Consider the following 18,959-nt stretch of genomic DNA (forward strand, 5'->3'; position numbering starts at 1 on the left):
GATATCCGCTGAAAGTCAGCATACAACAAAACATTTGGTGATAACATATGGAAGGAGGTGTGGGAGACAGCGAGAGGAAGCCTTTCACTTTTCTGTACGTGTTTATCATCTAGTGTCCTCCACGTTATAGCATCTACATATTGAAGCTGTCTGCGTGCAGCCTGGTTTCCAAAAAATAAAAGCCAAAAAACGTGCTCACGTGAGTAGAAAATACTGCCATTTAAAAGATGCTATTTCCTCCTTTGGACTTCCCTCCCTACGCCCAGGCCAGCTTCGGTGAATGCAGGCGCTGCTTTGCGAGGTTCGTGCTCGTGACCAGTTGTTCGGAAGGCAGCAGCACAGATCTGCAGAGCTCTCCTTCTATGCACTGCCACCAAAATCCAGGAAACCACACTTCAAACATAACGCTGCTCCATATCTAGGGGAGTTTAAACAAACGCAGGCGCTCCTGCAAGATACTTCCTTTGGTTAAGCTGGAAATCCTAGGCGTGTAGGAGCTGATCTGGCAAATGACTAAATGCATGCCTGAATCCCGTGTGCACTTGCTTTGAAGTCAATGGGATTCCTGGTATGTTTCTGTGCTCTGCTGGTTCGAGGCCTTGAAACATGGGAGGACGTTTGGCATTTAGACAGGGCTAGAAGGAGCATCAAGAAATTATCTCCCTCCTGCAGGATCAGTTATACTCACGGCATTCCTGGCAGACTTTTTTTTTTTTTAGGCTGTTGTTAAGAACATCTGGTGATAGAGACTCCACGGCTCTCCCAGCTCCTGTTCATGTGTTAACTGTTGAAGTTGTTTTGCCCTGTGTCTGACTTGCATTTGTCTTGGTGCCAGTTAAACCCATTGTTTCCTGGGCTTCCTAACAAGCAAGAACCCTGGATGTGATGCCCCTTTACACAATTAAAGTCTTAACATTGCCCTCCCAATAACTCTTTTCTCTAAAGACCTCAACCTTTCCAAATCTTCTCTCCTGGGCACATTTTGTGGACCTCTGCTCACTGGTTTTCTTCTAGCGCTCTCCAATGAGTCCATCTCTACCTTGCTCTCTTCACCTCTCGTTCTCTCACTGAATTTCGACCGATTCTTGACAGCACTGTAATTTGTCAACATCTTTGCAAACGGTGAGCCTCCTTAGATGCGTTGTCCTTAGTACACAAATTGTGCTGTTTCGTGGCTTATGAAAATACCAAAGAGAAGCATATCCACAGCTGAGTTTTGCCATCTTTTTTTGCTTTCACTGTGGGCAAACGATAACTTTCTCTGCGTGTCCAACCGCTCTGTGTCTGTCTCACAACCATTTCGTCGTGGCTGTGTGTGGTTGGTGTGCGTATGAGAGTGACATGTGAGACGGCACCAAAAGCTTTGCTAAATCAAGAAACGTGACATCCCTTGCTTTGCTCCTGTTCACAAGGCCTGCTGCCCTATGGCAGAAGGAAATTAAATTGATTTGACAGGATTTATTCTCTACAAATCCATACTAGCAGCTATTCATTTCAATGTTATCTTCTAGGCGCTAACAAATAGTTTGATTACTTGTTCTGGTGTTTTTCTGAGGATTGAAGACAAATTGACTGGCTGGCAGCTCCTCAGCTCTGCTTTACCCCCTCTGCAGAGCAAGGTGTTGTGTTTGCTCTTTTCGAGCCGTTTGGCACCTCATCTGCTCCTCTTGCACGCTCCGAGGTGACTGTCCAGATTCAGAGATTGCGTAAGTGGCTATTTAAGAATCCTGGGTTGAAATTCATTGTGCCCAGTCAATTTGAAGACCTCTAACTTATTTAAGGGCATTTTAATCTCTTCTTTTTAGGCCATTATCTTCCTGCTGCTACATACTCTGTTCCTTCTCTGCATTGGCGTCTGTGTCCTTCAGCAGTTCTCAGAGGCACCACCAACTCTCCTTCATTTATTATTTTTGCCTTCCACAAGTTCAGCGAGTTTAGGTCGCCTGCCTGGGTTTAATCCTGCTCTCATCAATGGGCTTCTTGCTTTGGGATTGAGGTTGAACTGGAGACTAGGAAAAGAATCTCAATTTCTCATTCCTATCTGGACAACAGTCTTGCTGAAGTGTGAGAGCCTGGAATAAAACTAAGAGCTGCAATAATGGGACCTGTGGTGGGCTGTGACTTGGGATGTCTGCTGACCGGGGCAGGATTTGAGTTGGTATATTGATTTTTATTCTTATTTTATTTATTTTTTTTCAACTAGAACAGATGACTCAACAGCCACTGTGGGAGGCTAATGAATACTTGTGTCACGGCGCCTGCTCCTCTTTGATAGATCTGAGAATTAATTTTAGCAAATAGTGTGGTTAGAGAATAAACTGATCACATTGCCATTTATCTCCTCGAGTTGTTTGTGGCGGCACTTCCTCTTTTGCAGTTCTTCACTGCTGCTCAGGTACCAGGTTGATAACTTCATCTCTTCTCTGTTTTCCTAAAAAAAAAAAAAAAAAAAAAAAAGTGAAGTAGAGCCTCATTACAAACTTCTGTACGTTGTTTTCATTCATGACAATGTCTGTAATGTCAATTTTTTCATAGTCAAATGAAGAATGTTCAGTTGAGACTACTCTTGAACAAGTAATAATTCACTGTATATAAATCAAAACTTTCTGTGCTAATTATAATATGCTTATGAGGGTTTTTAGCTTCTCTCCCATAGAAAAGTATTTTCATTCCTATTATATTTTTGCATGATCTTGTTTTCTGAAAGAGAGAAGTGCAATAGCCAAGGTTGTCGTTTTGAGGCATGCAATGAGAGAGTGGCCTAAAAGAAACTGCAATAGTCTGTACAATTTCATGGGGTCTTCCAAGGGAATGTGCCAATGTTATGGGGGCTCTAATGGAAAAATTCTGATTTTATGTGGATTCAGGTGAAAAGGGTAAATTTCATGGGATTTCTGGAAATGGGTGGATTTCCCTAGTTCCATGAAATCTGTGAGAGCCATGGAAACATGCACGGTCCTTTTCATGGAGCAAAATTTTATTGCGGTCTGCAGAACTTTATTTTCTATGGACATCTGTTCCTCTGACACGTGTTGTGCGTGCTGGACCTCTTCCTCATCTTGTAGGATCTTCCTGTGAGTATTTTACCCTTCTTGATGGCTGCACAGCGCTCTGATCCTTAGATGATGGAAATCCGTGATCACCTACATGGGAGGCTCAGTGTGAGAGTGTGTGTGGAGGAAAGGGTGTAAGAATGAGAAATACTAAATACAGTCCCGGGGATTTCATATTTTATGGTGATGCCAGCTTATTTTATGCAGTATAGAGGGAAGATGATCGTGAATGAGGAATGGTAATGATTTCTCATATGCAACACGAGACCTGAGCAGAAGCAAGCCCCTTGCAATTTGTAAGACCCCGGCTCGTGCAAAGGGTCCAGCAGAAGACCCCGTGAGGAGCATATAAAGCCTCAGGAGAGAACGATGGTATTGCAGCATCTTGATTTATCCTGGAAGCAATGCCCTCTTTGGCTAGGACGCGAGTGTGACTGTAGCGTGCTTGCCTTGTTCCCTGTCTCGACAGAGGCAGCAGAGCTGAAATAGATCTCGCTTTTCAAGGAGAGAAATTAAGACACAGAGGAGAAAAGGAATGCATCCTCAGACAAGGCTTGAAAATCAATGGTGAGATGAGGTGAAAACGTGCAGGAAGGCTGTGTCGGAAGGGCACGGGGAATGACAAAGTGATATTAGCTAAGTGGAGGAATCAGAAAGGAAAGAATTGTGAAGCAGATTAAGCCAAATCTATGCAGGGTTTTAAATGAAGAAGTCTGAACAGGATCTCGAGATGAACAGGGAGCCATCTGATTAGCTCTGATTTAATGATATTCCTGAACATCTTCGTGTGCCTGAGCAGCCAGAACTGAGAACATTCCTGACAGCGGAGGTGAAGCCTCTCGGAGGGAATCGCCTTCCCGCAGCTGAGGGCAGACGCGAGGAAACGGCACGAGGTTGGGGCTCGTGGGTCATTTCCCCACGCAGGTAAAGGAGGAGAAATAAGTGTCAGGGTCCCAGATCACGTCCTGCACTGCTGCTGCTTCGCTGAGAAATATGAAGCAGAGGGCTGAAGCGAAGGCTGGGTATTGGTGCAGTCAAGGCTGTCTCTATTTTTAGCAAAGCCATGAGGATTTTCTTCGGGGCAAGAGGGACAAATGAAAAGCGAGGTCTGGCAGGTGAGGGAGTTGTTCACGTTAGCTGCAATGGGCACGGGTCTTGGTGCAACGCGTGATGCCCTTCTTTATTGCCTGCTACCCACTCTCTCTAGTGAGCCTAACAGGTTCCTCGGATCTGTGTTCCCTTTTGCTCAGTGTCTGCAAAGGCTAAATGCAATTTTGCCATGTATAATGTTTTCCAGAGAAAACATCATCACCTTTTGCTGTATTTGAAGGAGTTTGGGTACTGCTGGGACCAACAACTGCTGTTCCCTGTTCCCCATCAAACACCCTACAATTCAGCTCCCCTTTGCATAATCCTATTCCAAACACCAACAACAGGAATCCTCCAGTTCACGTGGGTGAGGCAATTTGGGTGGTTATATTTCATCACTGCCTTGGAGAAGCAGGGCAGGGAAGCTGCCGAGCTCTCTTTGTACGGCTTTGCTCTGCTGAAATCTGGTGAAGAAACCGTAGTCCTCCTGCTAACACGTTCAGCTCTTTTCCACCTTTTGCCAGCTCGCGCTGCCGGCAGGCAGTGGCTGAGCATTTTCCTCTCGCAGTGGATATCAGCAGCCCACCTCCTCCCTGAAGGGTAGGGGTCAGGCGAGGTCCTGTTGTCTCTCTCCAGCTGCAGCTTCTGGATGTGTCTGCCTCTGTGTTGGTGCCCCTCAGATCTCAGATCGATTCCTGCAGCATTGAGCAGAGCAGCCGGCAGGTCAGCAGGAGGTGTGTGCCCTCCCGAGGAGCTGCGGGAGGTTGTTCTGCGTCTGGTTTTGCCCCAGCGACCTCCTCCCGTACCTGGGAGCTGGGCCCTGCTCCTTGGGGCAGCTCAGCACCAGGGCTGCCTGAGTCCTCCGCTTTGTAATACATTTTCTCAGACGATCCTTTTTTCCCCAGAAGCAATTTGTCCTAATATCTAAGTCCTGCCCAAAAACACGTGGCTAATACCTGCGAACGTATTCGTGCCGATGGGTCCTGCGTGCTGGAAGCGCCCCGTTCACACCATGTTCTGCAAGCGCAGCCGTATGCCCGTGGATTAGCATATTTGATTAAACGTACATGCAGCGCCAGAGATCACAGTGCAAGGACATGTACTGTGTGAGCCTTTAATCTCAAATGTGCCCCGTGGGCGAGGTAGCTGGATTAGCATCGTCACGCGTAAGCATATAATCTCACCTCTCAACCCCCTTGACAGAGCTCCAGGGCTGGAATCCCCAAAGACCCTCAGAGAGTCGCAGGGCCCTGGGAGGCCTGGTTTGGCACCATCAATTATGCAAACACCTGTGGCATCTCCACCGAGGGAGGATTAGGCCTCGACCCAGCCTCTTCCTTTTGGAAGTCCCCTTTTGAATGGGTTAAAGGCAGAGGGCTGTGGAGCGCCCGCTGCCCTGCTGTCTGCATATATCCGGCCTCGTAATTTCTTCCACCAGAGTAAGCTGGCTAAATTAATCTGATTTTAAAGGAGTGAAGCACTAAGGCTGTGCCTGACATTTTCAGGATTCCGGGACGCTGTGTTCCCAGATCAATATGCTGATTTAGTAACATAACTTATGCTCGGGAAGGCCACGTGACACTCCCAGACCCATCCATCTTAGTCTAGCGTTTCTATTAGAGCTGTGCAAATCCTTTCCAGGACAGCCAGCGCGATTTTAGAAGCTTCCTATCAGGCCGGGATAGCGCGGAATTGCAAACACCCCCTCTACTAATAGCAGATTTTAAACCAGATTTTAATATACCCCTTTCCCCATGTCTGTGTCTCAGGTAGGCTCTGCTCTGCTAGCAGGCAGCTGCACAGGCACAGACTTTTTTGCAGATTTAAATAGAATCGGAATAGGGCACAAATGTGTCTGAGTTTACATCTATTAAAACTAACCTGATATCACTCGATCACGTAGCTCATTTAAAAGGTATCAAAACTGTTTCAGTACAGGCCATTTGTGTTTCAGATCACCGGAGTAACAGCGCTTTGGAGTCATCAGCTGTTGTGTCACTCCACAAAAAGTGGCTTTACAACACAGATGATAGAAGCAAACTTTTTATTCTATTATTTATTGGTAAAAGAATAAAAACAAACGCTACTCTCATTTTCAGCAGAAAACAGTTCACACTGTAGCTTGCTTACATCACACAACGCCTGGAGTTTATACCTTCTTATACTTGGAAGATACTGGCAGCTGTGTTTCCTAACCACATCGGGAAAATTTCTTTCAAGGAGCGCAGAAATTGGAGTTGAAATAATCAACATGCCAGCCTAACTTTGTCTTCTGAATAGAGCAGAAATTAATAGTTGATCACAGCACCAAAGTTCAAGACTTGTAGACCAGTCCCGCTTCTTTCTCTGTTAACCCAGCTCTGACTCGGGCTATGCTGTTTACCCATAGGGACATTTGCCTGACTGTAACTTCACGAATAGGCTTAAAATTATGCTGAAAGCAGTCTGCTTCTTGCCAAAGGCTGTGCTTTTTTTTCTTTTAAGTGCCTTTCCTTCACTAAGCAGGCAAAGTACTCTTGAAGACGTAGCATCCTTTGTGCACCCCGCAATGGCAGCTGCCAGAGCCTCGTGTGTTCGGACCCATCGCTCAGGCCGGGGATCCAGAGTTTGCTAAACTTCATGGTTTGCTATGTCAGCCACCAGGCAGCACTTCCACCGGGTATTTTCAAGGTTGGAGTGTTCATTTTGGCCTCAGACTTGCTAAGTGGCGCAGAGACGTTATGCACAGAACATGGAAATGCTGCAATCTGTTGCTTCCTAAAAGCCACCCGAAGCACTGCCCCGTAATCAAACAGCACTTGGTGATGGCACCGCACGCCCCAGATGTGTCCTGAAGCACACTGACACGAGTAAGTCATCTGAAGATGCACAGCCATGCGGGAAGTCCTGCTAAATGCAGGACTCGTGTACGAGCCGCTTGCTGTCTTTCTAAATGATGGCTTTGTTTCGGTGAAACCCTTGCTAACAATGGGGCTGTGTGCGTGTTGAGTTTGTCCCTGTTACTCACAGCTGGGTCACCGTGTGCGGGGCTGCACCACGGGACCAGCCCGAGGTTAGCTCGTCTCCCCGAGGGACAGAATAGGCCTCTCACTCCCACTCCTTGCTGTAGGTGCTGACCATAGCACTCACTGGTTTTATACTGAAAAAAAAAAACAACACACAGAAGACTTGAGCAGGTGATGAAAACTGCCCTCAAGGTGGCTGTTTCAAACAGGCTTTTTTGTTCTCTCCGGAACCCATGCACCCTCCAGAGCCCTAACTGCTTGCTGCCCCAGCTGCTTCTTGCAAACCTCAGCAAGCGACCTGAGATCCTGTGATCTAAAAGATCCATTAGTCCTCATCATGCGTACATCAATAAAAATGCCTCCCTTCCCTTTTGTTGTCCCTTGAATGGCACTCAAGGGGAACTCTTCCTCCTGCCTCCCACGTTTTGGGAGGGGGCTCAGGTAACCACATTCCTGCCCAAACCGTGGCTGAGCGGTGTTTGCTCACCACTTATCCTTGCTGATGTCCTTCTGGCTCCTCGAGTGGCTGGATGTCTGTCCGTGCTGCCTTCGTGGCACACCCCAAACATAAAGTGCCAGGAGTCCTCTTACTGCCTCCAACTTTGTATAGCCCAATGCACGTGTCCTTCCTGCCAGCTCTGTCCTGTCCTTCTCCCCCCAGCTACAGGAGCTGCTCTGTTGTGCTTCAAGGCACCTTGTCCATTGCTGCTCAGGTAGAGGAAACGGTTGACTTCAATTTCTTCCTATTTTGTTTCATTTGTAAGAGACGGGAAATTCTGTGAGCATCTTTTGCTGGATATCTGAGACTAACGAGGCGGTGTTCATGTGGGTAGGCAGACAACACGGCCTGTGGAATACGAAGCACGCAGCCATTACCTTGGTACCCATCACTACTGATAACAAGTAAATGAAGTTCATGGTTCAAGGCTGTGCTTCACCCGATTCTCATCGCAATACTGCTCTGGGCCCATAAATTCATCCCATATCCCAGGAAACAATGGACCACGTTCAGCAGTGGGAACACATCCAGCAACGTAAGTACAGGAGCTGCACCTGAATGTGCAGGAATTTAATGTTTAGCTACATCTGACGTATTTTATAATGCTTCTCAGCACAGTTCGCTTAATTTGATTTCTTTTGTAAGACAAATTTGCCAGTGCTAGGATTCTTGGAGCCCTGTGTTCGGTAGCCCAAACAGAAGCTAGCATATTTATGCCTGCTGAAGACAGTGGAAGTCTGTCTGTTGACTTTCATGGGGCTCTGGATTAGATCTTTAATGAACATCTCCTGATATCATTATGGGAGCAAATATTGGAACAGCATCATGAAAACTTCAGACTTAGTCGATACGGAGGATTTATTACTTTTTTTTTTTTTTTTTAAGAACATAGTTTGAAAGTAGTTTGAGAATTGCTTCTTGAGTGACCTCACCTGCTGCTCTGTTCGTGCTCGTCCCGACCTGAGCCACCCAGCAGAGTATTTTGTCAGGGAGAAGCTGGGACCAAGATAAGCCAAAACAAGGAGCCATGCAACACAAAACCAGCCACCGGCTTTGAGGTGAACAACAAACAAGTTGCAAATTCAAAAATCAAATCCGAGTGCACCCCGAGAGATGTGGACTTTTGTCAGATTGTGCAGTTCTGCCCAGAAGTGCAGGGCGTTGAGTCGCAGAGAGCACAATAGTTGTGCGATGTAAGCACACAGTGCATAAAACAGAAGCCCCAGAATTAATGAATGCTGTTAATTTCACACTGCCCCCGCTTTGGGCTAATTAGTGCAAATTAAATGCTGCACTTGTCAGGCAGAGCAGTTTGTGCACCGTGTATTGCATTACGACTTATTTTGGGTCCATTTGCACAATGTGAAAATAGTGTGAAAATATTTTTATTTCAATTAGTGGTAGTTTTACAGTCATTAAAAGATTTCTTTAATAGGCTTAGGTTCCCATGGCCTGCGCAGCTGCGTGAGGGCTGGTTTGCATTTAAAGGTGGGAGAAAATACAGTGGGAAGGGAGACATTTAGCTGCCTGGATTTACTTAATTAACCCCCACCCCATCCTGAAATGCCAAACCGGGCCGATCAATTATCTGTCCCCTCATCAGAGGCCAATTGCTTAATTGCAAATTATCCCTAATAATTACGCAGTCAAATAACCGCTGGATTTATTTTTAATGAATGTGGGAGCCCTTAACACGGGTTTAAATGGACCCACCAGGATTACTCAAAACTGACAACTATCAAAGGACCGGAGTCTGCTGCTTGCGTGGAGGAGACCCTCGCTCTGCCTACCTCCTGCTGGTGTTCGGTGAGAGCTGGGGTGGCAAAGCCACCACCTCCACACTCAGTTATGTTTTTCCATCCCCGTTGTTGTCTGCTCACAGGCAGGAGAGTAAGAGCCAGTAGTTGAATGAGCCACAGAAAACTCGGAGCATGAAGAAGGAAATAAACTGAATGTGGAGGAGTATGCAGAGGAGAGCTGAACCGTGCCCATTTTCCAGCACAGGCCGGGTAAATTAAGGTGTCTGAACTGTTTTTGAAAGGGAAACTCGGCACCTGGCTGTTCTTTATCTTTCTTGTATTGATCTCCAGAGGTCCCGGGTGGAAATGGGGGTCCCACAGGAGAAGCACTGGAACCCCGTCTCTCCCACCACCGTTGCCCAGCATCTAAACCAAAGCGCTCTCTTGGCTCCGATTTGCTTTTTCACTCTTGTGTTGCCTGCTCTTTGTAGGTCATGTGTAAGCAATTTTTTTTTCTGCTGCTTTTTCTAGGAGGTACAGTAATTAACTTGGAGGAGAATGGAAAGCTCTGATCTCAGATCACTTTGAAAGGCCTTTTCCTGAGCTTTCTGCAGCGTCCCTCTGAAATTTCTTACTCCGGATTCTTACGTGGGGGATTGATATTCTTAGCATCAGTCCCAACCCATCTTTCTTGAACGCGAAGCATCCTATCATATATTATGTTCCTAAAGAGATTTTAACACTGATGATTGAGGCATGAGGACGTATTGGACTGTTCTTGTTTGTTTGTTTGAAATTCCTGAGCCCTGTCTGCATGTCCTCTGCCGTGATGGGTGTCAAATTTTCCTAACGCAATCACGGCTTAAAATTTGCAGGTTGCACTTAATGCCTCGGTGACCAGAGGACATAATACTGAGGTTGTGGAAACGTGGCTGGGTCTCCTAGCTGCCAGTGACCCCGTGAGTGATGTGAATTTGGTTTGTCACCTAAAATCTGGATTTAAGTTCTGCTAAATATAGATGATCCCCAAAAGGTGAATTCAGCAGTGTTCATAATTTCCATGTACGCCTTGTTTAGTTTCCGTGCCGTTGTCACTCTGATGGGTTTGCTCTTTGCAGTGCTACAAGCACAGTCCCTAGTTGGTACGTACAGAGTTAGCAGGCTAAAGTTGATGGGGTTTTCTGCCTCCCTCCCTTATTTGGGGAGAGGACACCAAGACCCTGCATTGCCAAAGCAATTGCTGCATTTATTCTCTGGACCAGATGCCAGTAATGGGGGTGGGGGTGGGGAGGAAGACTCATCTGCCTCGCCTTTTCAACTCAGCAGATTGGTTTTTTTCATATTTTTCTAATTGATTTAATTTACCAGTTGATGTTTTTATTAGCAGTTTCTCATTCTCTCCTTCTCAGAGTTTCTCCCCTTAATTATACATCCCAGTCTGTGTTGCTGTTTACTTGCCCTTGGTTGTGATACAGTTCTTTTCCTTATTCACATTAAGAACATCCTTTTCCCAGTACTTGTACCTCAGAAATAATGCTGATGGTAGGTAAGGATGCGAGAATCTCATTCGATATTAGTAAGAAGATGCCAGCACCGTTTCCTTCTTTATTTTTTCCCCTTCTACTCTCTTTATCTGGCACGAGAGCATCTTCCAGCTTCTTCAACTCTCTCATCATTTGTTCAACATGATGACTTTTCTGGGAGTAACACTAGGTACGTGCACCGTACTTTTTAAGATATCTTTTTTTTTTTTCCATCCTTTGCCTAATGGGGATTCTGTGGCACCAGAAATAGCAGAGTGAAGCAACCTTTCCCTCAACCTAGACAGAAGCATGTTTCTCAATGAACCTCTTTTTTTCCCGGCGTTCTTTGTCTTGTCACAATAAACAATCAACAGTCCCGAAGAATGCTGTAATTAAAATATCCTCAAGGAACGGTGGTTGTTATGGATACTGTTAAGTGCACCGAAAAGTGCCATGGGTTCCTGAGAAAGAAGAAATACTAATGTATAGTCTTTTGACCTTCCTCTGACCTGTGGAGGGGGGGATGTGGAATACAGATACGCGTTTTTTATCCAGATAATGCACCCTGGCTGGAACACAGAGCGTTTCTTCGGCGCGCTCTCTTTAGAAAGTACTCTCCAACAGCGTAAAACCCACGGCGGCAAATGGAAATTCAGCCTTTGCATCTCGCCTCCTTCCTCCCTCCCCAGCACGGCTCCGGGCACCCCACGAGGCCACCAGCTGGGTGACTTACCCGGCAGCAGCGGGCCCTTTGGCAGGAGAGATGGAGCTGGATGCAGCGCCGTCAGCCCGCGGGTCCTCTCTCTGCTCTGGAGAGCCCGGCCTCTGTGCAGGAGGGTGGCTGTGGGGTGGCAGGGGCCTCCCGCACCTCCTGGGGGTGCTGGCCATGCGAGGAGATCGCCTTTGTTTGTGGGCAGCCTTGCTGCTTTCACTCGCTTCATCGCCTCCGGATCCCAGCCCCGCAGCGCCGTCCGCCCTGTGTCCCTCCCTTCCCCGTCACAGCATCCCGGAGGGGAATTTGGCAAACACCCTTGGAGAGTCCAAGTGATCTGTGGCATTCGGGTTTGCTCTCCTTGCTCTCGCTGACAGCCACAGAGGATTCTAACAGATTAGAGAGGATGTTTTTCTGTCTTTTTTTTTTCTTTTTTTTTTTTCTTTTTAAAGAAGCAGGGCAGGTTTGTCCTTGCCATATTTCCTTTATCTAAGAATAGCTTCAATCACTACTGCCTGTACTAAAGTAAGGTTTCTTGCTCTGCAAGCACTCCTAGCCATATATATATATATATATATATATATATCCATGAAGCTACTTTATAGCATCTTTGTTTTTAAAGACGTCTTAAAAAACTTTAGCAGAAAATCACACTTTTGCTATCTGCTCAGCCATTGAATTTACCAGATTATTTTTTTTTAATATCCATTAATCCAACCCATACATTTAGCTAATTTGGCACGCTATCTTCTATTTTGATTCCTTTACCTCTCATTTTACTCCTCTTCGTTGAAAGGTAACGATTCAGCCACGTTCTCTGCTGAGGATATGGCATTTCAAAGACTCTCTTTGCAAAATAGATAGTGGTTCACCCAAGGTATAAAGCCTGCCTTGGCCTCCACACCCTGCTGCAATGTGTCAGCACTGCTGGCATTGTCCCCCATAAAGGGCAGAGGTCTGCCCCATAATTCTGTAAGATGCATAGTAACAAATTGCAGGGAAGAGAAGAAATGACCCTGGGACATCTCAGGAAGCCCTGGAAGACCTACAAACAAAAGCGAGAAAAGTCTTGAATGAGCTAAAGGAAAGGTAAAGCTTGAAAAACAATTAAAATAGCGAAAGCACAGAATGGACTTTCAAGTGCGGTGAAAGCCTCTCCTATTTGAATACCTCATTAAGCGGCTGCATGGGAATTGAGCACCTGAATGCCTAAAAATCCAGACCCAAATAACCGAGATTTTAAGCTGTCTGAAAAAGCAAGTGATCTTTTGTTTCAGGATATGAAAATCTGGGATGAGCGGTTACTTTTCACTCCACGTATTTAAGATTTGTCTCATCAGCCTTAAGCCCGAGAAATTATAGTGAAGATTTGCATTCAGTACAGCTGCGTACTGGCCTGTTCTCAGAAACAGAAGGAGAAGGGACGCAGGAGGGCCTTCCTTCCAAATTAAACAGCTCGTAAGTGGAGGCTGCACCCTGGGCAGTGTTTGACTGAGCAGGAGCATCCTTGTATGGATCAAGGCACGTCCTGGCTCAGCCTGGAAAAGCTCCTGGGCTGGGGCACCAGCGTGCAAGCTGTACACAAATGCGCCCACCCAACTGAGATGCTTCAAACTTCTGTTGCTTTAAAAAGGCAGAAAAAAAGCTCTTTTCGTTTAGATCCAGGCACACCAAAATGGGAGTTTTGGAAGAAAACTGCTTTTGAGTTATAATGCCGAACTAAACTAGGAACTGCAGGGGAAAAACAGTATTCCAAAGGTACAATTAGGAGTTAATGCTAAAAAAAATCAGCATATACACAACGTTATAAGTATGTAGGAATAGGAATTGAAAAAGTCCTGTGCCCTCTCAGCCATGCCTCTGGTGTTGCTGCCATGACACTGGAGTAATTCATTGTTGCAGAACATTCCCTCCTAGGACTCTCTAAATATTTTAAGGAATTTCAATTACATATTGCAGAGGAACGTCTTAAAAGTATTCAGGTTTGCTAGCTTTGGGGGCCTTGGAGGAATACGTACGCAGAAGAGCAAACAAAACCAGTTAGAAATGTACACTGTTTAATTAAAATAGCAGGCTTTGGCACGTTCTTGTTCATGTTAACCATGACTTCTCGAGGATAAAAGCCCGGCATAAAATCTGTTAAATGTACAGATAGGATTTTTTTTTTTTTTTTCTCTCCTGAGCTTTGTTCAAAAGGGTTGTGTTGTCACCAGGAAGAACAAACCACAGACTTTGTTATAATTGTTGTTCTTGTCGTATAAATTATAGGCTGATTTGGACTGGTGATGCGATCGATAATTTAAGGGCTCATCCTGTTGAATTCATTGTGGGAGAGGTAAGGAATAGATTTTGTATCTTCATCAACAGAGCTGGTGCTTTCAGTGCAGAGCAACTCTCCTCTGCGTGCTCCAGGCGAACCTTCAGCAATTTCAAGGAGCGTGATGATGAAGGAGAGGGCAGCTTGGATACTCCAGTAAATTATTAGGGGCCTTTTGCAGCTCGGATGCTGGTTGCGGTCCCGTGCTGCCTGCCTGCAGTGCCATGCAGAGTACTTCACAGCGCAGCGAAGGAGTGCAGCGTAAGCACACTTCCAGACTTCAGTCTGGGGGGCAGTAAATAGAGCTTCAGTCCTCTAACCGGCTGTGGCTGAGAGCCAAAATTTCTGTTTTCCTTACAAATTTGGCTGCTAGGTCACTCTGATGTTCTCTGCTCCTCTTTGGCAACGCACTCTGCTCTTGGCCACGTCACTAAGCTAGGTAAGGTAAGGGATACGTCTCAAGCTTTAGAAATAAATGACTGCTTCCTTTCCAAGTCCAAACTGAGCCCGCTGCTGCTAAAACTACCAGGAGTTGCGTGAGGGGTGAGCATAGCACCGTGCTGATAGGTCACGGAGGCCTTTTGGGGGAAAAATGCCTCCTTTTGCTCTGAGTAACAAAGAGTTTTGCCCTGAGTAACAGCAGCATTTTCCTAAAATCAACCAGAAAGAAAAAGGAGAAAAAATACCCATATGAGAACAGTGTGGGAATTTATTTTTATGGTCTCCTGGACCTGTGGTCTCAGCGCTGCCGGCACCCTGCCTCCGAGCATCTCTCGGCAGGCATGCAGCTCACCACCCCAGCCCTGGCCGCGGGACGCTAATTAATCCTAACGAGGGCTAAGTGGGTTCAGGTGACAGTGCTGTTAGGACTGAGCTAACCGGGTGACACACCAGAAGAATTCGAAATTGCCCGCTGAGTTACGAGCGCAGGGGGCTCCGGCTTATTCTTCCTTAAACACACTCTTTCTATATTCCCTCGGCTGCAGCTAAACTGCAGAATATTTACCTGCCTGATTGCTGTTTGTAAATCTAGGCTCTTTTCCCCCCCTCCCCATTCTAAATCTTCCGTAGATGCTGAGAGGCAAAAAATAGCGTACAAGCACGCGGCTGTAAAGCATTTCTGGCCTGTTCTGCCTCTCTGCGCAGAGCTTTTTGTGGCACTCAGGGGTGCAGTAGGGCTTGAACAGCGCAGACAGTGTGCCAGAGCGTATTCCTGCAGGACAGCACTCGAGAGCCCTGCTCGTAAAGCCTGCCTGCAGAGCTGGAACTGGAGAGAGAGAGAGGGAGAGAGGTGAGGACACAGAGGTGTGATTAAGGGCTTCCACCGAACGCAGAGAGGGAAGGCAGAGAGAGAAAATAGTGGGAAGTCTGGGGAGCTGGGAAACAACATTCAAGGGCTGGGCTGAAGACAAAGGGGTTGAAATAGAAAGTAAAGGAAAGAAGGTAATTGCAAGCCTGGGATAATACATAAAGATGAAAAGCTGGTCAGAGCTGCGTGGAAAGTCCAAGAGCTGGGAATCAGCAGGCAGAGGCGGCAAGAGAGAGGGGGAAATGGAAGAAGGGGGCTGGTCGTGAGGGCGAGAAAACCTGCGGTGCTTTACGAGGGATGGAGACTCCTTCAGCTGGGAAGGTCTGCTTGGCTGGGGACAAAGTGCTCGGGTCTGCAGGGAGATGGCATGAGCAGCTTCTCGTAGCGAGCGTCTGTAGCTAAGTAAAAAGGGCAGGGAATTCATTAAGGGCCGCCGGGTGCTTAGCAGGGTTGAATTTCGGGCTGCTTATCTGAGCATCTGAGCATGGCTCCAAGGGCACAGCGTGCACACGGGAAAGAGAAACGTGCTGGGAGCGGGGGCTTCTCCTCCCTTATCTTTGCTGGTGTGGGTATCTGGAAATCACACCTGGGTGGTGGGAAGGAGAAGCCGATGGAGCTCCTGCAAGCCTCCTCACTCAGCATCTGCCTGAACGTTTTTAGTTATGGATCAGCCTCATCTCGTTTCCTAACAAATTATTTGAAAAAAAACCCTTTTCCCATTTTGAGAAACGCTTGCATATTGCTAATACCCTGATCCGTGGGATCTCATTACTCTCATCATTTATTTCTGCATCTGGCTAGCTTTCCTCAGATACATACAGGCTAAAACTGAACACGAGTTCTATAGCGTTTGTGGTGTTAAATCTTAAATTTTAATTCAAGATTTTGTTGTGCTTGCCTGTGACTGAACAGAAACTGAGGAATCCATGCAGTATTAAGAGGCTCTTGCAAATTTCAGCCGGTCCCCTGCTTCTGACTACTGATGTCATGAAAAATCAGCGGTGGGATAAGTGAGTGGGGCTGGCTGGGGGAGCTCGAGGCTTGCTTTCCTTTCCTTCCTCAATTCAGCACAACTTCCATTAAATTATGGATAAACTCTCAATAAAAAACAAAGAGTAAAGAAGAGTGACAGCTGAATTTTCAGACTCAGATGACCTGAAGAATTACTTTAAAGCCATTAGGAAGCGTAAAGGATTGAAATGTATGGCTGCGAGCATCCAGAGGCACATCATAGCCTCTTTTCTCAGATTCAGTTTCTGGTATTCACTTTCATGACTAGCCCATTTCGGTGACATTACTGGGACAAGATCCCTATGGGGATAATTCCCGTTACTTCAGTAACATCAGTTCAAGTCAACATCTCCACACAGATCAGACCCCGCTTGATGAATTTTTGCGAGGATCACATTAATCATGCAGGAAGATGCGGCCACCGTCATCAAATGGCCAAAGTGGGGACTACCCTCAACATACAGCTCATTGCACGGGGTAATTTGGAATCCTCTGCTTAGATAGAGGTGGCAGCAGGCAGCAGAGAGCCGAGCTGTGGCCAGGGATGTCAGGAGATCCTGGCTCAGCCTGGCGAAAGCAGCTCTCTGCCCATGCTCTCTGCCCGTGGTGGCGTTCAGCAGGCAGTGCGAACCGATCTGCTCGCCTTAGCTCAGCCCCACCAGAGAAATGCCAAGCTTCTTAAGCCGCTTAACGGGCTTGGTGGAGAGGATAACGATGAGCTGGTTGTTAAAGTCAGCCCCTCCAGGTCGGGATGAGGGATGTTGGCAGTGAGGAAGCTCGCGCCGCTCTTGCTTTCCCAGAGCCCTTCATGCAGACAGGGAGCTGCAGCCTTCAGATGTGGTTGCTAGTGTTAAGTTGACTTAGAAGGATGAAGTGGCTTCATTTCTGCTCCAAAAACCACTGTGGGACACTGTGAGCTTCCCCTCTGCACTATGCGTCTCCGTGAGGCTGGGCACGCTCTGGTTTCTAGGAATAACTCTAGAGAGAGGACGCGGTGTACGTGTCAGCTTAATGAAAGGAATTTGGTTGAAATATGATCGATGGTGTGTGAAATTATATAATTATTCCATAAATACACTTTGTTAATTAATTAATATTTTAATTAAAGGGTAATTGGAAACTCTCTGCGTTACTACCTGTTTTGAAGGACATGGATGTGTCTTTACCTCTTAGTCACTGATTAGGCCAAAAAAAAAGAAAATTTGTATTAAACTGGAAGCCCAGGAGATTTTCAGAAGCAGCACGGATGACAGCTACAGCCCCATTTGCCACGGGAAGGAATTTGGCTGTCCTTTAAAATCTTCCTTCTCAATCAGCCTTCAGGTTTTCTGATACTCATCACGTCTTGTGTTCGGGAAGAGTAATTGTCCCTCTGGGAGGCTTGCCCTGAAATGTCTCCTTGGAAAACTGACTTGGAGCAAAGTGGCGTGGACTGCTAGCTGGTGGAGGGAGCTGGTGCTAGCGGTGTGTCAGAGCAAGGTGTAAATCCCTCCTCTTCCCTCTCGATCACTTTTCCTCCAGGATCTTTCAGCTCCCCTGTTTATTTTGCAGACTTTCCTTATTAACGAACCGAGGCTCCCTAGTGCTCCCTGCCAAAATGGCACTGGAGTCACCGCAGGCCCCAGACTACTTTTTGCACCCCTTAGTGGGGGATAAATGAAAAGAAGTGGCTGGGGTCTGGGAACAGACAGCGATGACCGTGGCCCTTCTCTCGCTCCTGGAAACACTTCTGCAGCAGGTACTTCTTCTGCATGCTTTGGTCTCCTGTCTACATGGCGAAATTCAGCCGATAACTCATATGAGGGCAGTGCAGACAGAACGAGGAGCACGGTAACTAGCACAGGGATGAGTGAAAGCGGCATCAATCAGGAGTGAATTACAGCACACCCAGGACGGGGAAAGGACCCAGGGTGCACACACTCGCACAGAGAAAGCTGCACAGCTTTCGGTGATTTACAGGCAGTAGTTAGCCAGGGAGCAGTTTTAATGCAATCTAATTTGAGATTTAAAGTATTTCTGAGTTCCTCGTTGCAAAATTGAGCTCACCGTGTCGGATCCTTGCAGAAAGCTGCTCCCGTTTCTCTTTAAATTCAGCAGTGAATCACCATGCCTTGCCTGAGCTATTCATGCGTGAGATGTCAGGTGCAGGAGAGCTTACATCATGTGCCATGCCGATGCATAAAATTTTTAAACCTGCCCTTGACAACCAAACAATTCAGCAACCTGGACGCAGGCTGCAAGGCTCAAAAAGTAGGACGAAAAATTACAGCTGCTTATACAGCTTCGCGCAACGCCGTGGCGATGCTTTTTGCAAGGGGAAATATTTACCGAGAGTAAACACCATTTAGAGTGAGATATTACGGCTGCTGCTTCTCCGTGGGGATCCACACGTTGGGTTAACGCCGCTTGAAGATCCCGAGCTTTTACCTCGGTGAGTCCTGTGTTTTGCTCAGGTACAGGAATGGCTGGGGTAAGGGGGGGTGTCCACGAGGTGGGAGAAAAGCAAGCAGAAAAAAAACAACTTGAAGAGGCAAGAGGGAAATTTAATGGAAGTGCTGCTTCTTTTTTTTCCTTTTTCTTTATTTTTTTCTGCACATTGTTTGACAAGGATGGGGCCAATTAGTGCTGGCCGTGGCTGTGTTTGTGCTATTGACAGGTCCGTCAGAAACTGGCCTGGAAACATCAAACTGGTTTTGCAGATG

At 46.7% G+C, this 18,959-nt stretch overlaps 1 protein-coding gene across 14 annotated transcripts in view; it reads left to right on the forward strand.

Moving 5' to 3' along the window:
• The window catches only part of CXXC4 (CXXC finger protein 4), a 166,851-nt gene that overhangs the window by 29,336 nt on the left and 118,556 nt on the right, over positions 1-18,959 (forward strand). The window contains exon 1 of one of the 14 annotated variants that reach the window (XR_011808834.1): positions 18,391-18,688. The exons of the other annotated variants lie outside the window; for them this stretch is intronic. The gene's annotated coding sequence lies outside the window, so the exon portion shown is untranslated. Of the gene's footprint in view, positions 1-18,390; positions 18,689-18,959 lie in introns of those variants that run through there. 14 annotated transcript variants of the gene reach the window in all.

This window comes from Anas platyrhynchos, chromosome 4 (genome assembly GCF_047663525.1).
Source record: "Anas platyrhynchos isolate ZD024472 breed Pekin duck chromosome 4, IASCAAS_PekinDuck_T2T, whole genome shotgun sequence".
In the NCBI taxonomy this organism is placed as follows: Eukaryota; Metazoa; Chordata; class Aves; order Anseriformes; family Anatidae; genus Anas; species Anas platyrhynchos.